Below are 20,319 nucleotides of genomic sequence, written 5' to 3' on the forward strand. Positions count from 1 at the left end.
GGTTCGCGCTCTTGCAAACTTATACATACATACATACATACACACTTGGATATATGTGATATCCAAGGTTGCATTTACATTTACATTTAGACATTTAGCAGACGCTATTATCCAAAGTGACTTACAAATGAGGACAATGGAAGCAATCAAAATCAACAAAAGAGCAATGATATGCAAGTGATAAGGTGTACCTTTAGAGTCTTCGTAGCGCGCTAAGAGACACCGTTATCGGAAACGCAGCCCTGTTTATTGGAAATGATACCACAGCTGTGGGACAGTCATATATAGATCCCTTTCACAAAATATATAGCAAAATGGTTTATTTCAGAATTGAATTTGTTTAGATAGTATTTTAAATGTAATATTTTTGTTGTGGATTTTCATATTTCTGGGACATGGGTAAAAATGTAATTATTACATAAGACATTTGAAAAATAACAAAAATAAACGAAGGCATGGTAAAACGTTTTAAATGCGATTTTCATATAATCATAAAAAAAAATGTAATAAAATAAACCCCTCAGACATTAAAGCAACTGAAGTTAACAAAACAATCAGAGCCTAAGCACATTAACAATATTTTGGTATTATTAAGATAATAAATTTTTATTTATGTATTTATTTTTTTATATTTTGAACCCGTTTTTATTTTATATTTTACATTTAATTTTAAAGTGTTAGTAATTTTTTTGTATTAACTGAAGTTATTTTAGTACATAAAAAGTACATAAATGTAAACTATATTAAAACATTTTTTTTATATATATATATATTTCATTATTTTACCTGTATATGCTATTATATTTTTTAAGCTAACAGTTATTTCTTTCAGGTCATGAAAAAAAGAGCTTTATTTAGCTATAATAAGCATGTATCTAGCAGAAAGCAAATTGATGTGCAGGTCTGCTAACTAATGCAAACATTAGTTTAGGATGCATACATTAGGATGCGTCTCTGCCGACCTGAAATAAATCAGAGCTTAGATGGTCACCTGCTTGTTTGGCTGTGCTGAGACGGATCACATACACACAAACCACACCACCTGTGTGTCCCTCTGTTGGGTGTGCGTGTGTGTGTGTGTGTGTGTGTGTGTGTGTGTGCTGGAGCATGCCAGAAACAGGACCTCTATTAATTAACCCACCTGCTGCTAACTTAGCACACTTGCAGAGTGGAGAGACCATATAAATACTCTGTTAGTTAGGTCATTATCGTCTCCCGGCTTTACCTTTCCAACACGTGAACAAAAAAATAAATAAATGGGAAAATCTCATTTAAAAGTGTGGCTACATTAATCACAGCCCCATATCAAAGTGTGATAATCACCTGAATTCTCTATTAAAGTAAAACTGCCAAACCCAGGGGAAATCTCACCTCTCTCTTTAATTGTTTTGAGTCTGTTAAAGGCTTTTAAATCTAAGATTAATTTATGCAATTTTAAATAACTACATATGATTAATAAGCTTGAAAATTAAAAGGAGTCCAAAGCAATTATAACAAGTGGTTGGTCATCACCTCATTAGAATGTGTTGGCGAACAGCGACAGCTCTGCGTAATGCGTGTCATTTTGTGTGTGTGCATGCACAAGGCCGATATTGAAGCCGAGAGAAAACACGAGAGAGAGAAACAGACTAAGGAAGGCGAAGAAGTCAGAGTAATAACTAGGTCTTTTCAGATTTGCATACTAACGACCTGCTCCCACTGGACACAGGACGATGAATATGAGCTCTTGGATAATGTTAAGATTTCATAAATGCTGATCTTTTAATTCAGCAGGCACCATGGGACAGACCATCTATCTGGATTAAAAAGCTACAGGGTAAGACTACTTCAATTATTGTTAAGCTAACACTACGTCTGTGAGTGAGACGGGAGGGTTGACTGCCACCTATGAAACAAACATGTCAACAACAGCCAGTCATTTCTCAGATAGATCTCCAAAACAGGTCTGTGTTTCATAACTCTATGATTTAAATCAGTTAAATCGGTAAAGAAGTTAAAAACTACTTCTGAAATACCGGGGTGAGTTTAAAAAAATTAATTAATTAATACTTTTATTTAGCAAGGATGCATTAAATTGATCAAAGGTGACAGTAAAGACATTTATAATAAATACAAAAAAATATATATTCATAAAATAATTCTGAAAAAAAAAAGTATCACGATTTTCACAAAAACATTAGGCAGCACAACTGCTTTTAAACTGATAATAAGAAGAAATGTTTCTTGAGCACCAAATCAGCAAATTAGAATGAGTTCTTGGTGAGCATAAGAGCTTGTTTTCAAAAACATTAAAACATCTTACCGAACACAAACGTTTGAATGATAGTGTATATATTATCGATTTAGTCAGCAGATTCCTTCCATTAATCATTAATGTAACTGGATTACATGAATGTAAACTGGAATCATTAAGAGGAATCGGAAGAGAAACTATTAAATTCTTTAAAAATTCCCATTTGTAATTTTTCTTTAGAAAGACAACTGCATATAAAGTGACTTTTATCAAACTCTAATAACTGCCCAAGCTAAATTAAAATCAAATCGATTGATTTATTCTGACGATCTGATCTCTAACATTTGGCCAAGTCTTTGTGGCAAAGAGAGTCCGGCAGCTTTGAAGACCCCCATTCTCAGGGGGGTGAGAGGCAGGGAAGGCAGACAGACACAGTGTCAGAGAGCTAAAAGGTAGGATTACCCTCGGGGGAGTTCTAGAAGCTCCTCAGCGTGCTAATGTGTAAACAAGTCATCAGAGTGGTGTCAGAGGGCTTTCAAAGCCTGTTCTCATCCGAATCCCCACGGCACGGGCCACTGGCATTCAGCGAGACTGTGTGTCTTTTTAAAGGCCGCTCCCATGGGTCTTAAAACACATGAACGTAAGCAATCGCTCCTTAGCTCATCAGCCCACACAATCAGGAAACATGGGGGTGGCTACAGGAGCACTGTGACAGATTCGGCGAGCTAGTGGGACTCTTTCAGCTTTTTGTCCCTGGCTGAGGCTCATATCTGCTGCAGCTGAGCCCCCTGGACAGCCCGCAGGGAAAGGGGGGATGGCAAAGGCCAGGAGGGGACAAAAGGTGCTAAAAGGTTGAGTGACAATGAGTGAGAAAGATGTCAATCACTGCACTGTGACTAACTAAAACTAACGTATATACGTTTTTTCTGATCTTAAAGTGCCCCTATTATGGATTTTAGAAAATTACCTTTCATGCAGTGTGTAACACAGCTCTAAGTGAATGCAAACATCCTGCAAAGTTTTAAATCTGAAAGTGCACCGTGTATAAAGTTATTGTCTCTCAAAAGAAAGAGTCGACTCTGAATCATTGAAACGAGTCGTTTTTAAAACGAATCCCAAGCCGTTTCATGTTGACGTCAGGCATTACAGGCATGATGAAATGAAAATGAGACCAATCGGACCAATCACCACAGATTAGCATCACACAAAGGAGGGGTTTGGAAAAAATGAGTCGTTGAGCGAATCATTTGGAAGTCGTTGAGCAAGTAAGGTAAAAATAAATGCATATTATAAGACAATGAAAGTGTTTTTTGACCTTGCATGCATGTCAACCTGTTGTTGGGGACTCCCAAAACCAAAATATAAAACTTTCATCACCCATAATAGGGGCACGTTTAAAGGGGTGGTTCATTGCGATTTCACTTTAGTTAGTGTGTAATGTTGCTGTTTGAGCATAAACAATATCTGCAAAGTTACGAAGCTGAAAGTTCAATGCAAACGGAGATATCGTCTTTTAAAATTCTGGCAGTTTAATGCCTACAAAAACGGCTGGTAGGGACTACAACGAGTTACTTCCCGGGTTCGTGACATCACAAACCCAGATAAACCCCGCCCCCCGGGAAAAGGCAGCAAAGGGGGGAGAGGCCATGCTGCGCTGCTTTAGAGAAGAGGAAGAGAAAACTAGAGGTGCACGTAAAAATCTATTCATATATGAATCGCGTTTCTGTCTTCTAACGATTCTAATGGATTCACAAGTTTCAAAAACAATGTTCTAAAGCAGCGGCAGCTTAATAGTGTTCCTCGCGTTCCCCTGCTCTGCACACGCTCTGCATCTCTCTCTCTCTCTCCCTCATTCAGATCATCAGCTCAGTGAATACACTTATTTTCACATACTATAGCTATGAGAAGCGTTATACATGGCGTGCAGTTGCCGTACTGTATTAAAGCTTTAATCAAGATAAAAACCCTAAAAATATTTAAACACACACCCTCACCCACACCCACACAAACAGAATGATTCAAAAGTTTGGGATCTGTAAGATTTTGTAATTGTTTTTTTTTTTATATTATGTCTCTTACACCTCCAAGGCTGCATTTGATTAATCAACAGGGTTCTTACACCTTTTTCAAATTCAAGCACTTTTCAAGCACTTTCAAGGTGTGTTTTCAAGCTTTTCCAGCACTTTAAACTGTGGTAAATTACACGTTTACACACACACTTGAGGTTTTTTTTTTACTTTAAATCAGATGTTATTGTGCTATTAAAAATCACCAGCCTGAATTGCATATAGCATTGCATAATATAAATAGCCTATATAAATTATAAAATAAAAACAAAAGAAAGAATGAATTTACAGGGTATATGCAGGATTTTAAAAATAAAATGTAAGGCTTTTTAAGACCTGCACAAATAAAAGAAATACCGTATGAGTGGGGTAGGACAATGTCTATTGTAACATATTAAACCATAAAATGCAAAAAACCATGATTTGCAGTTCAAATACAGGTTTTCACAAATAGAAAGAGACTTATAAAGTGACAAACCTCACATTTCAGCCTTTAAAATATTTTTAAGAAATAAAGAAAAGGGATGAGTCAAAAGTATAAAGAATTATTTTGTTTCTCAGCGGCTCTGGTGGCAGAGGATGAATTTGCATTTTCAATAAGCCCGTCTGCTGTTTTTGTTCAGAACAATAAGCTAATGTGCCTTCAAAAATCTGTCTAGACAGTAAGATGTGTGTTTGCTTTAAATTAAAATAATTCTTTACACTTTTGACTCAACCAATTTCTTAAAAATAGTTTAAAGGCTAAAATGTGAGGTTCTGTCTGCCACTAGGTGGTGCTTTGGAACTGCATGAATACAGCATTTTGAACACATGTGCAGAGTTGAGGGGAGCTGTTTTCATTTTATGCAAAAGGCATTTTGTCTAAAAAGTGAACTAACGTTATTCAGTAATAAAGCAAATTATTATAAAACCAATGCAATTGCAATTTCAAGCAGTTTCAATCACTTTTTTCAAAATCCAAGCACTTTTCAAACCTTGAAAACACTACGTTAAAATTCAAGCACCCGTACGAACCCTGAATCAATAATAGAGTAAAAAGAGTTAAATATATGAAATATTCTTCCAATTTAAAAGAAATGTTTTCTATTTAAATATATTTTTAAAATGTAATTTATTCCTGTGATACCAAAGCTGAATTACCAGCATTCATTACTCCAGTCTTCAGTGTCACATGAGCTTCAGAAATCATATTAATATGCTGATTTGGTGCTCAAGAAACATCATTATTATTATCCATGTTAAAATGTTGGACTTTTTTTTCAAAATAACAGCATTTATTTTTAATAGAAATCTTTTGTAAAACTATACATGTCACTTAATCTGTTTAATGCATCCCTGCTAAATAAATAAGCACTGAAAAAAAAACATCTGACTCAAAAATATGCAGCGTATTACATCAGTCAAAAAAGACAAAGTATGTGTTTTAATAATAGTGCAAATAGCCAGACATCTGATATTAGAGGATAAAGAAAAATGTTCATTTGTTCTCAGAGCGATGAGTTAAATGCTAAGCATCATTGAAAGTGGAGACTGTCTGTCTATCACCCTCCTGATAGAGTTTAACTCGACAGTGAGTGAGCAAACACTGAAGCACAGGTATCACACTCATGCTCTCTGCATTAGCAGTCAGATCTCTGTGGACTGCGCTGTCCGTGGTCTGAGAAAATCCAGCTGCTGTGCTGACAGCTTTTAAAGGCTCTGAGTGCTAACTTCTGTGACAGTGTAAGCCGACACGCAACCTAGTCAGCCCAGCCACTGGAGGAATTTGAGTTGTTCCAACTGGCACAGAAATAGAATTAACACCACATCTACACCGGACGCGACACAATACAGTAGAACCCATTATAATCAGTGATGCTGTCTACAGTGGATGTGGCGTGACACAACATGACAAATCCCTGACAGTAAACCGATGCTTTGTTCTATTTATGACATACTGACTCAAAGTTCAAATGATTTGCAACGGTCGCTTTGTTGTGTCCAGTGTAGACAGCCTCAAGTGTTGTTGTTGCAACATTTTTAAACTTAGTTTTTGAGTTAGAAAGCATTAGAGCTAGCGGTTGTAAAAAATTACAATTATGTTTTAATTATGTTTACATAAATATATATATACTCTCCAAAACGGCACTACAGGGTGATGCGGAGGAGACGAATTGTTGAATAAAGTCGTTTTTTTTTTCTTTTGCGCACAAAAAGTATTCTGGTAGCTTTGTATAATTGCGGTTGAACCACTGATGTCACATGGATTATTTTACCGATCTCCTTGCTACGTCTCTGGACTTGGGAACATTTCAGTTGCGTTGCTGTCTATGCAGGGTCAGACAGCTCTCAGATTCAACTGGGTGCTCGACTAAGAAACAAGTGGAAAATGTTTTTAAATGTAAAGTCGGCAACACCAAAGCTCCAAAAGTATCAAATTTATTTTAAAAGAACTGTCGCATAGCGTGTGTGACGTTTCGAGCACGCAGGCTCTTCATCAGACAAATGAACAACACTGATGTACCAATCTTTATAGGCCTACCTCCAGGTGATCAAAGGTCACATGACCATACAATATTATCATGATAATAATAATAATAATACCAAAACAATGACATCTCAACCAAGGAGAAAAACAAAGAAAAAAAATGTAAACAACAAAACAAAACATATGAAGCTATGCAAAATACAAGAATACAATTCTCAATGTATTGTTCAATAACATTAATTGATACCTGCCTACGTACATAAATTCAACTAATAACCACAAAACATTTATTATATATAAATTGATATCTTGTGTTTAAAGAAATGGACGAATATCAAAGTCCTCATTTAATCCTCTAGGGGTTAATACATACTACATAGGCATTGGGGTAGTTAAGTGTCGCGTAGGTGATATCAACAAATTGCTTTTACAGCGTGAGGCCTTCTGGATTTATACACTAGACACGTTGTCCCCTAGAGGATTAAATGAGGACTTTGATATTCGTCCATTTCTTTAAACACAAGATATCTATCTATATATTATAAATGTTTTGTGGTTATTAGTTGAATTTTTTTTCCCTTTTATATCTCCTAATGGGAGAAGCCTCAAGAAGTGCTTAGATTACCAAAAACATTCAAATGTATACGCATCTTTTAAAGATGTCAAAATGTAAACGTTTAGAGGCTTTTAACGCCTCACAATGCTCAAGCACCTTTTTATCCGATAGCAACTAATAGTCATGTGCCCTTCACAAACACACATAGCATCCTGCTGCTTTTTTGTCCTTCCTCGGCTAAATCCACAGCAGAGGACTCAAAGGTTACACAACACTTAAAAAAATTTTAAATCAATAGCCTGATGGTCATAAAAGTTACTTGCATGGTGCAGATTAGTGGAGTATGTAACACAGGACAGATTAAGTTTTCAAACAAAATCCAGACGAAACAAAAAGTTCAAGGTTTTACCCAAACCCTTACACAGAGTCCCGACAAAAGCCTTCCTACCATTGAATATACCCATTCACTTACTCCATCCATGGAATAATTGTCATTTCATGTTCTAATCCTCTTGAAGGCTGATTTGGACTTAAGGGGGAAAATGTGAAAGAGTGGAAAAGAGACTCACCATAAGATTATTTGGAGCTGGTCTTTCTTTGGGTTGCTTCCTCATACTGTGGGAACAAAAGCAGAAGAGGTCATTGTGTGTGATTCCACATATAGTAATTAATTATCCTCTGTTAATTCAAAAGGATGAACGCAAAAGAAGCATGTCAGAACTCCTTAAGGTATGACTGAGGAGGCCAAACCTTGACTTTTTTGCTTTTGTTAATTGTATAATAAATAAAAAGAAAACAAATAGATAGAATACAAAAAGAATAGAGAAGCTAGTGTTAGTTTTTTTTTTTTTTTTAAGAAAACAAGCAGTTAGTAAATGAATAAGAGTTCAAGTTTAAAAGGGGCAAGTTTTTTTTTTTTACAGTAATAGTGTTTTTCATCAAATATTGGCCAATTTATCTGTCAATGTATTGAAAGTATGACTCTCATAATAACACTAGACAGCAAGGATTTAATCTTTATATGGGCTTTTAAAGGTCTGATATAAAATATAGTTTGTCATTTTATTTTCCCCCCTTCAATACTCATAACATTAGACAGGGTTTTTGTGCACAAAACTATTTCGATTTCCTGACTTTTTATTCAACTTCATTCTGACCTTTTAAATGGATCAGAATTAAATGGGCCAATTTTTGCTGCTGTGCTTTTAAAGGGTTAGTTCACCCAAAAATGAAAATTCTGTCATTAATTACTCACCCTCGTGTTGTTCCAAACCCGTAAGACCTTCGTTCATCTTCGGAACACAATTTAAGATATTTTTGATGAAATTGAAAGTGAAAGATTTCATCAAAAATATCTTAAATTGAGCTCTCAGATTTCATCAAAAATATCTTAAATTGTGTTCCGAAGATGAACGAAGGTCTTACGGGTTTGGAACAACACGAGGGTGAGTAATTAATGACAGAATTTTCATTTTTGGGTGAACTAACCCTTTAAGGCTTTTCATATAGACAGTGTCTATGCATGTACAATAAGTGTTCAATATATTTTGCACTGCACATCCCTTTCAATACCAACCTCTTAAGACAAGTTCACAAAACAATCCATGTTGAAATGTGCCACTGACACTGTTAAGGTCAGACTGAAGTGATCAGGGACCTTGTGAAAAATAAACTTTAGTCACTCTGTTTGAAAGCATATCAAAGGACTTTATAGCAGCAGGTGCTGCACACAGTCAGCCAGAAACAGCACAAGATTTGACAAATTCAGGGTTCCCAGTCTTTAATGAACACCAGATGCAAGGACCTTTTCAAGTACCTGCCATCCAGTATACATGGTGTACCTGAAGGCCCTTATAACACATCAAGTGTAATATTTAATATGTGAACATGCAAGCTCAGTATAGCAATCTTAATGCTTACAATTTGTCAAGATTTTCTGGGGTTGTTGTGCAATAGCCTACACAAGAGTGAATCGGAATCGGAATTTGAAATCATGACTCACTGACTTTTGTGCCGCCTGTCTGACCTCACACAGTTGTTTCTATCAAATAAAAACTCATGTCTTCTGTCAGTGTGTATCTCACGTCGCCTGTGTAATATTGATACGTTGGTGAAGAACACTGGCTTTTCTGAGTTCATTTATCATGAATCGCAACATTAGTCTGTAACAGTTTTTAACACCAGGCATCAAACACTTGCTGACTTTTTAAATAGTTAGAAATAAAACTGGACATCAAACACTAAATGACTCAGGATCACACACTACCAGACTTTCAAGTTGTTAAGAACACAACAAACTCAAACTCATGCCTTGTTGCTAAAAGATGTGACAATTGAAAACGAGGTGTTCTAAAATCAGCTCACAATATCAAACATGTTTTATTTTCTTCAGACCGGATGGACTCAAAGTCTGAAGCTAAAATAATGGAGTCTGTGACCATCATACAAGACGCAGAAGTCGGCAAATGTCATGTAGTGTATTCCAACCTTCAGTTGAAGTACTAAAATAACTCAAACTAATAAATAGGAATAAAAGAATAAATACTAAAAATGACAACAAAATAACTAAGTGAAACAAAATATAAAAATAAAATCTAATTCAAAATCTTACCAAAAGCTATAATAGTATATTAATGATGCTAAAATAACACTGGTCTGTATTACAACACTCACTTCAGTACCTGGGCCACAGACTGCTGATTGTCAGATGTCATCTAAGTTTGTGGGTTTTCCAGCTGACAGAGCATTCAATTACTTTCAAGGACTTTCCAGTTCTTGAATCCGTGTCCGGAAATACTTTCAAGAGCATGTAAACCCTACAAATGGTCCCTCATTTTGCTCATAATATAATTTGTTTTTTGGGACTATCTCTACATTACTTCACTGTGACTATGCAGGTCACATGTCTGCTCACTGAATAAGCATAATTAACATGTAAATCACATCACATCTTCCTGCATTTAGGTTTCTGATATCAGCAATCCTAGAATAAGAGAACAAGCCGATTTGTAGTTTAGTGTCAATACACTAAAGAGGAAGTTTACAGTATGTTTTCTTAGTATTATGAGCAATCATAAATCCCATATTTCTTAATAAATGCAGATTATGCATCCAGTATATCTTCTACACCATCTTTATCATTGCACTGTTGAGGTTAATATAACTGCATCTCAAAGTGATAAAGGGAGCGGTAAGTAATTATCAATTCTCCTTGGCACAGATCACACCTTAGTGCAAGTAAATTAGTCAAGCTGACCCAGATAAGAAATGGGAGGGATTATAGGGACAGAGCGGCCTACAGAGGGGCCCATTTGGACCATGATGAATGACACACACACTCAGAGCAGGCTAATAATAGAAGAGGATGTTAGAGGAGCAGTGCCAGGCAGGGGTGGCACTAGTGAGCCAGGTGACCTGTTTGTGTAAATAAAGTGTGTTGCAGGTAAACATCAGCTGCTAAACAAATCCCAAAACATCTGGCTTCACCCACCATGCCCTCAGGCAAAAGAGGATGGTGGGGAATTCTGGTTTCTTGGGGCATGACCTGTGGAAGGCAATTTTGAGTGCGGTTGTGTTTGAGAAAGCAAGGTCAGCAAACCAGGGACAGATGTTGGGTAAATATTTACTGTTGTGTATAGCTAGTCTAACTACTGTACTGTCTGGTGTGTAGACCCAGGAAAGGCTATTGTGTGTTAGGCCACTACGTTACATGCTTTACACACGACTTGTTAGAGATTTTTAAAATGTTTTTGAAAGAAAGGCAAGGCTGCAATTATTAGATCAAAAATACAGTGAAACAGTAATATTGTGAAACTTAAATAACTCTTCTATTTTAATGATGCCAAGCTGAATTTTCAACAACCGTTACTCTAGTCTTCAGTGTCACATGATTCTTTGGAAATCATTCTTATATGCTGACTTGGTGCTCAAGAAACATTTCTTATTATCAATGCTGAAGCCAGTTCTGCTGCTTATTATTTGCGTTAAAACTGTGATACATGTATTATTTGTAAGATTCTTTGATGAGTAGAAAGTCCAGTATATACATAAACACACACAAACATATTTAGACATACAAAGGTTTCAAAGTGGGGGTTTGAACAATAAAGCCTTATAATTTCTTGGCATAAATGCATAAAGTAACTTTCAGCTATCACTTTATTACATCATTTTCACAGTCAGACATTTGGCAGCTTTGATTAGCGCCAGTATTTTTCATGTTCTAAATGTATTCTTTTTTTTTTTTTTTGTTAATAAAATGTTTTTATAGTTTGTGTTGTGGGTTATCGATGCAAATTCATTCCAATATTATAAGGATTTATTTATTTATGAGAGGTAGAAGAGAAGAAACAGGTGTTCAGTTGGTACTGGAAACACTCACCATTGTGTAATGAAGTGGACAAATTTCTCACTGAACTGACCAATTGGAAGCACCGGAGGATCCTAAAAAATAAACATATAATAAACGCATTATCAAAATTATTATTTACAAAAATATCCACAACAGAATAAAAAAAAGTCGATGATGTATAACTTGTAGTTTTTGTGTGGCCTTGACTAGTTTGCAGAAGGGTTACAGTCCATAATGAGGTATTTCATGTGCAGACATTCAAAAGCAGCCGTGTATATTAAATTTTCGAAGCACCTGAACCCCTCTTTTGTTGGACAGTGGACGATTGCTGATGCACAGAACATGGGACAAACACTCACAGACAAAAAGCGTACACTCTCAGAGCAAGACAGCCATTCATGTGCTCATAAGGCAGAAGGGCATACAGTTGACAAGAACATTTAGTTACGACCTCAACCACCAAATAATGTTAACAGGGTAAGGAAATTAAATCAGATACTTCTAAAGAACAGACACATTGAAAGCAAATGGAACAAGTGAAATAAAGTCAAATTCCAGATCTATTTCTAACTGTGTAATTGTTGCTTTCTTGCATGTATTCAGACACCTCCGAGATCAAACTGAGACATCTTCGGTGTAATATAACTTTCTGGAAATTGGAGCCCCTGTTTTATCTAAGACTAGAGAAGAAAGAAAAAAAATGTGGCCTGTTTCAGAGAAAAGATTATTTGCATTACAACCATAATTTGTATTAACATGACCTCGGGGGAAAGAATTGATGACATCAACATGTTACACAGACACAAAAGCCTTGATGTTAAAGAAAGAATTGAGATTCAAGGTGTTTAGGAAGGACTGATGTATTGGAAGGGAAAGTGAATAGATTTTCTTTTAGGAAATGTCTGTTTGAAAAAGCGTACTCTCAGAGCAAGACAGCCATTCATGTGCTCATAAGGCAGAAGGGCAAACAGTTGACAAGAACATTTAGTTACGACCTCAACCTCCAAATAATGTTAACAGGGTAAGGAAATTAAATCAGATACTTCTAAAGAACAGACACATTGAAAGCAAATGGAACAAGTGAAATAAAGTCAAATTCCAGATCTATTTCTAACTGTGTAATTGTTGCTTTCTTGCATGTATTCAGACACCTCCGAGATCAAACTGAGACATCTTCGGTGTAATATAACTTTCTGGAAATTGGAGCCCCTGTTTTATCTAAGACTAGAGAAGAAAGAAAAAAAATGTGGCCTGTTTCAGAGAAAAGATTATTTGCATTACAACCATAATTTGTATTAACATGACCTCGGGGGAAAGAATTGATGACATCAACATGTTACACAGACACAAAAGCCTTGATGTTAAAGAAAGAATTGAGATTCAAGGTGTTTAGGAAGGACTGATGTATTGGAAGGGAAAGTGAATAGATTTTCTTTTAGGAAATGTCTGTTTGTGAGGGACAAAGAGAAGAAGAAACTGCTTTAACAGCCAGTAGGAATTAAATTAAACATTTTTTGCACAATACAAGCAATCTTGTTGCAGTTTGAAAACACACACATACACATGGATAGCAGGATGACAGAAAGTAATGATCTGATCCGAGGTTATGAGGGGACTAAAAAGGTTGCGCATGCAACAAAAAAACAAAAATCGAGTTGTTATTGGAGACTTTAGAAGTAATGCCTGCCTGAATAACTCATTGGAAGAAAAACATTATTTTTAAGTCTCATTCACAAAACTGTCTCAAACTCACTCAAGAGTTAGTGGTTTGAATCACATTCACTCCTTCCTGATTCGGGAGTTCATAACTGACTCCCTCACTGAACGCAAGTCATTTATCAGTTACATTTTTCAAAAAGATAAATTGTTAGTGTGATGTATATTTTAGGTTCATGAGACTTACATTTCTAGCTTATTCATGTACAACAACATGTAATTAAATATAAACGTCATTTCAACATTTGGTATTCTAAAAAATAAAAAAAAAAATGTTTAAATCAAATAATTAAAAAATATATATCATAGGTTATTTTTTAACATATGCGGTTCAATTGTCAAGTTGAATCAACTGTAATAGAACATTTTCAAGCCCACATGTTTAAACTACAATCAACATTTATTTTCCCCAAACAGACAGAAATATTCCTTCAATGGCACAAGCACAAACACAATCAAGACAAAACTGGAAATTATTTATACTAAATTCAACTAGAAAAACATATATTATTTAACTGTTTATAATATAACCAATGTGTGGTCTATATAATGCACTAAAAACATCCCTTCAGTGTCTGAGAAATTCTGTAATTTGTGACCATGGACCACAAAACCAGTCATAAGGGTCAATTTTTTGAAATTGAGATTTATACATCATCTGGAAGCTGAATAAATAAGCTTTCCATTGATGTATGGTTTGTATGGTCTGAGATACAACTATTTGAAAATCTGGAATCTGAGGGTGCAAAAAAATCAAAATACTGAGAAAATCGCCTTTAAAGTTGTCCAAATGAAGTTCTTAGCAATGCTTATTACTAATCAAAAATTAAGTTTTGATATATATACGGTAGGAAATTTACAAAATATCTTCATGGAACATGATCTTTGCTTAATATCCTAATGATTTTTGGCATAAAAGAAAAATTGATAATTTTGACCCATACAATGTTTTTTTGGCTATTGCTAAAATTATACCCAAGCGACTTAAGACTTTAAGGTTTTGTGGTCCAGTGTCACATTTGTCAGCTAAAAAGGCATTTGTCTCCTAAATGTTTCTTTTTATAAGTCATCGTCTCACTAGTAATTTTTTTGTGTATGAAGCCCTGATTTTCTGCGATCTAGAGAGCTCGAAACACACCTATTCCAATGAACATAGCCAGAGGTGCACTAGTGCAGCTATATATCATTACACAGCCAAGACTCACAGCCTGGAGGCCACAGTACACATACATGTCCCAAGTCTGGACCAAAAAAAAAAACAAATTCAGAGCAACACTCATAACCCACATGTAAATACAGCGAGATGCACACAGCCTCACACACGTACACAAACAGATGCATGTACACTTGAGGATGCACAAACACCTTCATTTGGGGGTCTTTGATGTGGCGGCTGCATGATGAGGATGATGATGAAAGCACTGTTATATTATGCAGCTTGCTGCCATTATCCAACACTACAAACAGAGCCAGACCATGGCCCGTCTTCCTCCACAATACCAGCAGTAAATATACATGTAATTGCCCAGCAGCAATTATCAGGCAAAATTAGATCAGTAATTACAGAGGTGAATTTAAGCAAAGTCTTATTAGAAGCATCAGGGCTGTTTCAATACACGACTGGAGAGGGACAATTAAAGACGGGCCGCCGTGCAGATGGACAAGTGTGCAGTTCTGAAAAAAGAGTGCGCTAGCAACAACTATTAGACACCAAGCAGAGCTGGACCTGATCGAGGGATTTGGAGAGAAATAAAAGAGGTGAAAGAGAAAACAAGAGGACAAAAAAAAAAAAACTTTCGTGCTTCACCTCCATTTAGCCGTTTATTCACCCTGCGAGGCCTTGCGGCTGATAATTTATACCGGGGTCACCATGGAAACCAGCCATACACATTCACACACAATGCCCTTCAAACAAGCTAGACTGTCATTACCGACATCCTGTCGAAGTCAGATTATTAAAACGACCTGTGACCTTCCTGAATTTCTCCCATATACTTCATGACACTTCTTTGTTTTTTTAGTGGCTTTTCATAATTTCCAATGGTAAGCTCATGTTCGTCATTACCGATGGTAATCTCACCATGGCCTACAGGTTTAAACAAAGTGCTAAGGAGACTGATGCAAATTTGGGGATTGTTTGAGTGTAGAGTAAACTCTCGAACCTCCTTAGGGACCAGTCACACAGAACGCGTTTTTACTTTTAAAACTGTGAGACGCAGGTAGTGGAATGGGAAAAAAATGCAAAGTCTTGAGACGAGTTTTATAAAAGTTGAACTACGGTTGTGCCGATAGACGAGTATCTTTTAGCGACGATAGCCAGAGATATCGCCTGTGGCTGATGCCTTTGACGATAAAGACGATTATTATTATTATTATAGTATTATTATGTAATTAATATTAGTGCTTATTTGTACCATCATACACGTTTTTACAGTGTTGCACGTTAAAACCAATCACACTTGATTCTGTTGAGCTTATGAATGCAATGGCCAATCAGAGGCGTTCAGATGAGTTTTGTTGTTGAGACTGAATTCAGTTCTCTTGCGAATTCTCTCATCATACACAACAAAGTGCGGATGTATGTGTAATGTAAGTATAAGAGATTGATTCATCGTGTAGATAGCTTCACTGATTATAATAAGAGTGTTTTTAAAGTGCATTAATTCGCACTAGACTGAAGTCAGTGATGATGTTCTTTGATAATATAAATGTTTTTTGCTCGTTTTCTGTAGCTGCTGTTTGAATAACTGAGGAAATGCAAGCATTATAATTAGTAGTTTAAAATGTTTTTATTTAATTGTGATGATGTTAAACATAAATTCTGTCATATCAAAATATTTTATGACATGACATCTTGACTAAAAAGATCAAATGTGTAGTTAATAGATAGACACTAACATTAGGCTGCTTTTAGCAATACTCTGGAGTTGGTTCCCTCTCCCTCTATTAAACAATTAATAAATAGTAAATAATTAAATAAATTAGCATGATAATATCATGTATCAGCGATCTCACAGGTTGATGACAGGAAGATATGACTATGGAGCATATCGCCCAACACTAAGTTGAATTTTTTGAAAGCTGTGTCAGGCACAAGATGCTGCAATAGACGCGAGATGTGAATGCAAGTCAAACATGTCCGTCTTGCACGTTTACGAAGAAAAACATTGGAAGTAGTGCAGTAGAATGGAAAAAAATGCATTCTTTTTGCATTCTTAGATTAGCTAATTTAGGCAATGAATCATCTGACAGATACAGTCACTTAGATTAGAGGTTTTATTTTTCTTGACTATCTAAGTTTGGTTTTACTAGAAAAAACAGTAAGGATGTCCTGGTGGCCCAGAGGTGAACGTGTAGAGCTGCTGTCGAGTGAGCAGACAAATAAATCAAAATAGAGCATAATGGAATGTGGGGTTCTTGAGTTTAAAAAATTCAAAAGTACTATCCATCTAGACAAAACTAGCCAGACTATCATTACCAGCATCCTCTTGAAGTCAAAGTGGTCAGATTACATCAACTACCTGTGACCTTCCAGAATTTCTCCCATATGATTCATGACACTTTTTTCTTCCTTCTAGTGACTTTTCAACATTACTGATGACAAACTCGCATTTAATGGGTCTCAGATCGTACATTCACATCACAGAATATTCTTTCCCATTTTTCTAATTGACTGGTCTTGATGTTCTTCTTGAGCAGATATCCTCTTTATTCAGCCTGTTTCTCATATTCTCTCAGGTATAGTTTCTAAATGTTCTCTTTTCTCCTGCTCTTTCAGTCCATCACATTGACTCTGCCTCTTTCTCGGTCTGTGCACTAGATTACTCTTTAAAGTAGGTCCTGGGGAGTACCCACAACTCCCGTCTCAAGCTCTCTCTCACCGTCTCTCTCCGAAGGTTGTAAATCAGTGGCAGTGAGTAATAAGGCCTTGGTCAGCTGAATGCAGTCGGCAGCGGCGTGGCAGCGCACTCTTTGGCCTGAGGGAGACGGAGCGAAGGGCACGGCAGAAAATAGTTTGAGTGATGCCTCTGCCGGATGAGTAATGAACAGTTCAAGCAGGTCAACTCATTACACGAGCGGCCGTTTAATTATTAATTACGTGCAGCAATCTATAGCAGAAAGGACACGTTGGGTATGTTTAATGTGTGTTTATGCTTCCCTCTCCTTCATCTCTCTGTGGCGCTCTGTTATTAGCATGTGTCAGTGAGTAGCTCAAGCAGAGAAGAGAAGAGAAGACAAGGGAGAGGCTCCCCCCACACACACAATTAACACAATTACTTATTAATTACTCACATAGCAGTGGAAACGCATTTAAATGTCAGAGTTACCATGGCCTACGGGCTTTAACTGAATGCTGAGGAGACTGATGCAAATTTGGGGATTGTTTGAGTGTCGAGTGTGGTAAAAGATGACCTCTCGTAACTCTTCCGATTTGCTAATTTAAGGAACAAATCTGCTGAGGTTTGCTAAGGTACAGCCATTCAGATCCAACAGTTTTAACACAGATGTTGTCATCTTACTTTTTAACTAGAAAAAACAACAACAATATGGATGGCCCTGTGGCCCAGGGAAGAATGTGTACAGCTGCTTAGTGAGCAGACAACAGTGAATTTAAAATAACTATACAGTACACAACACAACAAAATGGGAAAGATTGTGAGATTCTTAAGATGGTAAAACTGAATTTTCAGCAGCCATTATTCCAATCTACTGTACATGATCCTTCAGAAATGACTCTAATATGCTGATTTGCTGCTCAAGAATCATTTGCAATACTTATAACTGTTCTTAAAATAATTTTCAACGTTGATAATAAGAAAAAGAAAAGTTTGGCTTGAGCAGCACATGAAATGACTTCTGAAGAATCATGTCACAGTGAAGACTGGAGTGATGGTGAAAAATCAGCTTTGCCATCACAGGAATAAATAAAATTTTAAAATATATCAACATAGAAAACTGTAATTTTACACTGTAATAATACTAATTCATAATATTACTGTTTTTACTGTATTTTATCAACAAAAAAAAAGCAGCCTTGGTGGGCATATATGTACATACATACCTACACACACACTGCAAACAACTGCCTCAGGGCCAGTAAAGAGTACAAATCTGAAGAATCACAAGGCTGACTGGGTGAAATACTGCATAAAACTCTATATACACACCAGATTTATACCAGAAAGGTGTGTACATCAGAGAAGTGATATATAACACAAGAGTTGTATCTATTTCAAGGAATATCTGTGTTTAACTGACCCTGACCCAACTCCTCAGAGAGATAAGGGTGAGAAAATATGTCAGGGTTTAGCTGGGTGTATTTTAGCGCCTAACGGATGTCAAGGTTAATGCAACAACTCTGTGGTCCACAACCCTCAGTTGTCCAGAGCCCTGTCATGCTACATTAAACCAGCAAACTGTGTGTGCGCAAGAGAGAGACAGAATGAGAAAGAAATGCAGAGAATAAAAAAACATATGAAGCTATTTAAAAACTTTGAGCTTTAAATTTGTTTGTATGAAATGTTATTTATTTCTTAAACTGCGATTGTTTTACTGCTAGTCTGAAACAACTACAATTTTGCTGCCCAACCTTCTTCAATGTATTTTCAAGTTTAGCTGAATTTCCAAATCCAGAGCTAAACCAATTGTTCCGTTCAAGGCCTTGACATCAGCACGGCCGAGCTCTCGACAGCTCCAGCTCTTCAGAGCTCAAACCCTGAGCAGAGCTGATAATGCACCTCGCTTCATTAGGAAACAAAATATCAGCTTTCCACCCCATTAGGGACAGTTTCGTACATGGGACACAGACTCACCTCATCAACAATGCACTGCAATAACTGAAGAGGCTGTGACAGAGGGGGGTAGAAGAAAAAGAGATTAGACCCCATACAACGTCCTTACAGTGCAAAGGAAATAAAATCATTAATGCAATAAAACAGGTAGCAATACAGCTTAATCAAATGCACTCTGACTCGGGAAAAGCCATTTGATCTGTAATGTTTTCTTATTTCTAATGGCACCTAATCTGAATACAGGCTGTTAAGACAGAGCGTATTATTGTCTGGTATTAACTTCAGAGGGAGGCAACCATGCGAGGTGAGGAGAAAACTGCAAGGGGTTGTGAGAGGAGCCGCCTACATCTCTGAAAATACATGAAAAACACTTACCATTAAGGAACCCTGGTTCTTTTGAATCTGCAAGGAGAAAAAAGGGATTTAGGTGAGAATGAGTAAGCAAGAGCAAAAACATGCAATTAGCATGTTACAAACATAAGCATTGCACCAAGACATGTTTATGATCACTGGGGGAAGATCAGGAAAACGCTGATGGCAAGATATGGGCATGATGTGGTAACATCGTTTACATAATGAAAACACAGCCGCTAATAGTCTGATCCTCAATTAGGATAAGCTTCACCAAGCATTTTTTCCATTAATTTCATATCTCCTGCATTTTATTCACCTCCAGGTTTATACAGTATGTTTGACTCTAAAAGTATACTCATGATATACTTCTCAAAAAGTATCACAGTCTGGAGATTAAAAAAAAAAATAGTGGGTTATTTTTTTGACAATAACATAACTTGTTTCATGGGGATTAATTTATATTCATAACCATATGATAACAATAAAATACATATGGTTTCTACATAGCATTTCTGTTGGAAAGGAGAGTCCCAGTTAAAGGTAATAAAAAAAAAATTTCAGTCCTTTTCTGCCTTGCAATTCCCACTTGCTGGATCTAAGTAATCATCTGACAGAGGGTTTATCTTAGGGTGCTTTCACACCTGTAGATCGATTGCTTTGTTCCGAAACAGGGATTCAAATTATTACAATGTTGCTTTTTATTCTTGGTGCGGTTCGCTTTCACACGGCAAAGTTTCTAAACGGACCAAATTTGTTAATACAAGTCACGCGCGAGTAAACTGTT

General features: G+C 36.4%; 1 pseudogene; it reads right to left on the reverse strand.

The window, feature by feature from the left end:
• LOC107740442 (dual specificity mitogen-activated protein kinase kinase 5-like) overlaps window positions 1-20,319 on the reverse strand; it is a 57,484-nt pseudogene that overhangs the window by 4,247 nt on the left and 32,918 nt on the right.

Source organism: Sinocyclocheilus rhinocerous, unplaced genomic scaffold (assembly GCF_001515625.1).
Source record: "Sinocyclocheilus rhinocerous isolate Xijiao unplaced genomic scaffold, SAMN03320098_v1.1 scaffold225, whole genome shotgun sequence".
Classification (NCBI taxonomy): domain Eukaryota; kingdom Metazoa; phylum Chordata; class Actinopteri; order Cypriniformes; family Cyprinidae; genus Sinocyclocheilus; species Sinocyclocheilus rhinocerous.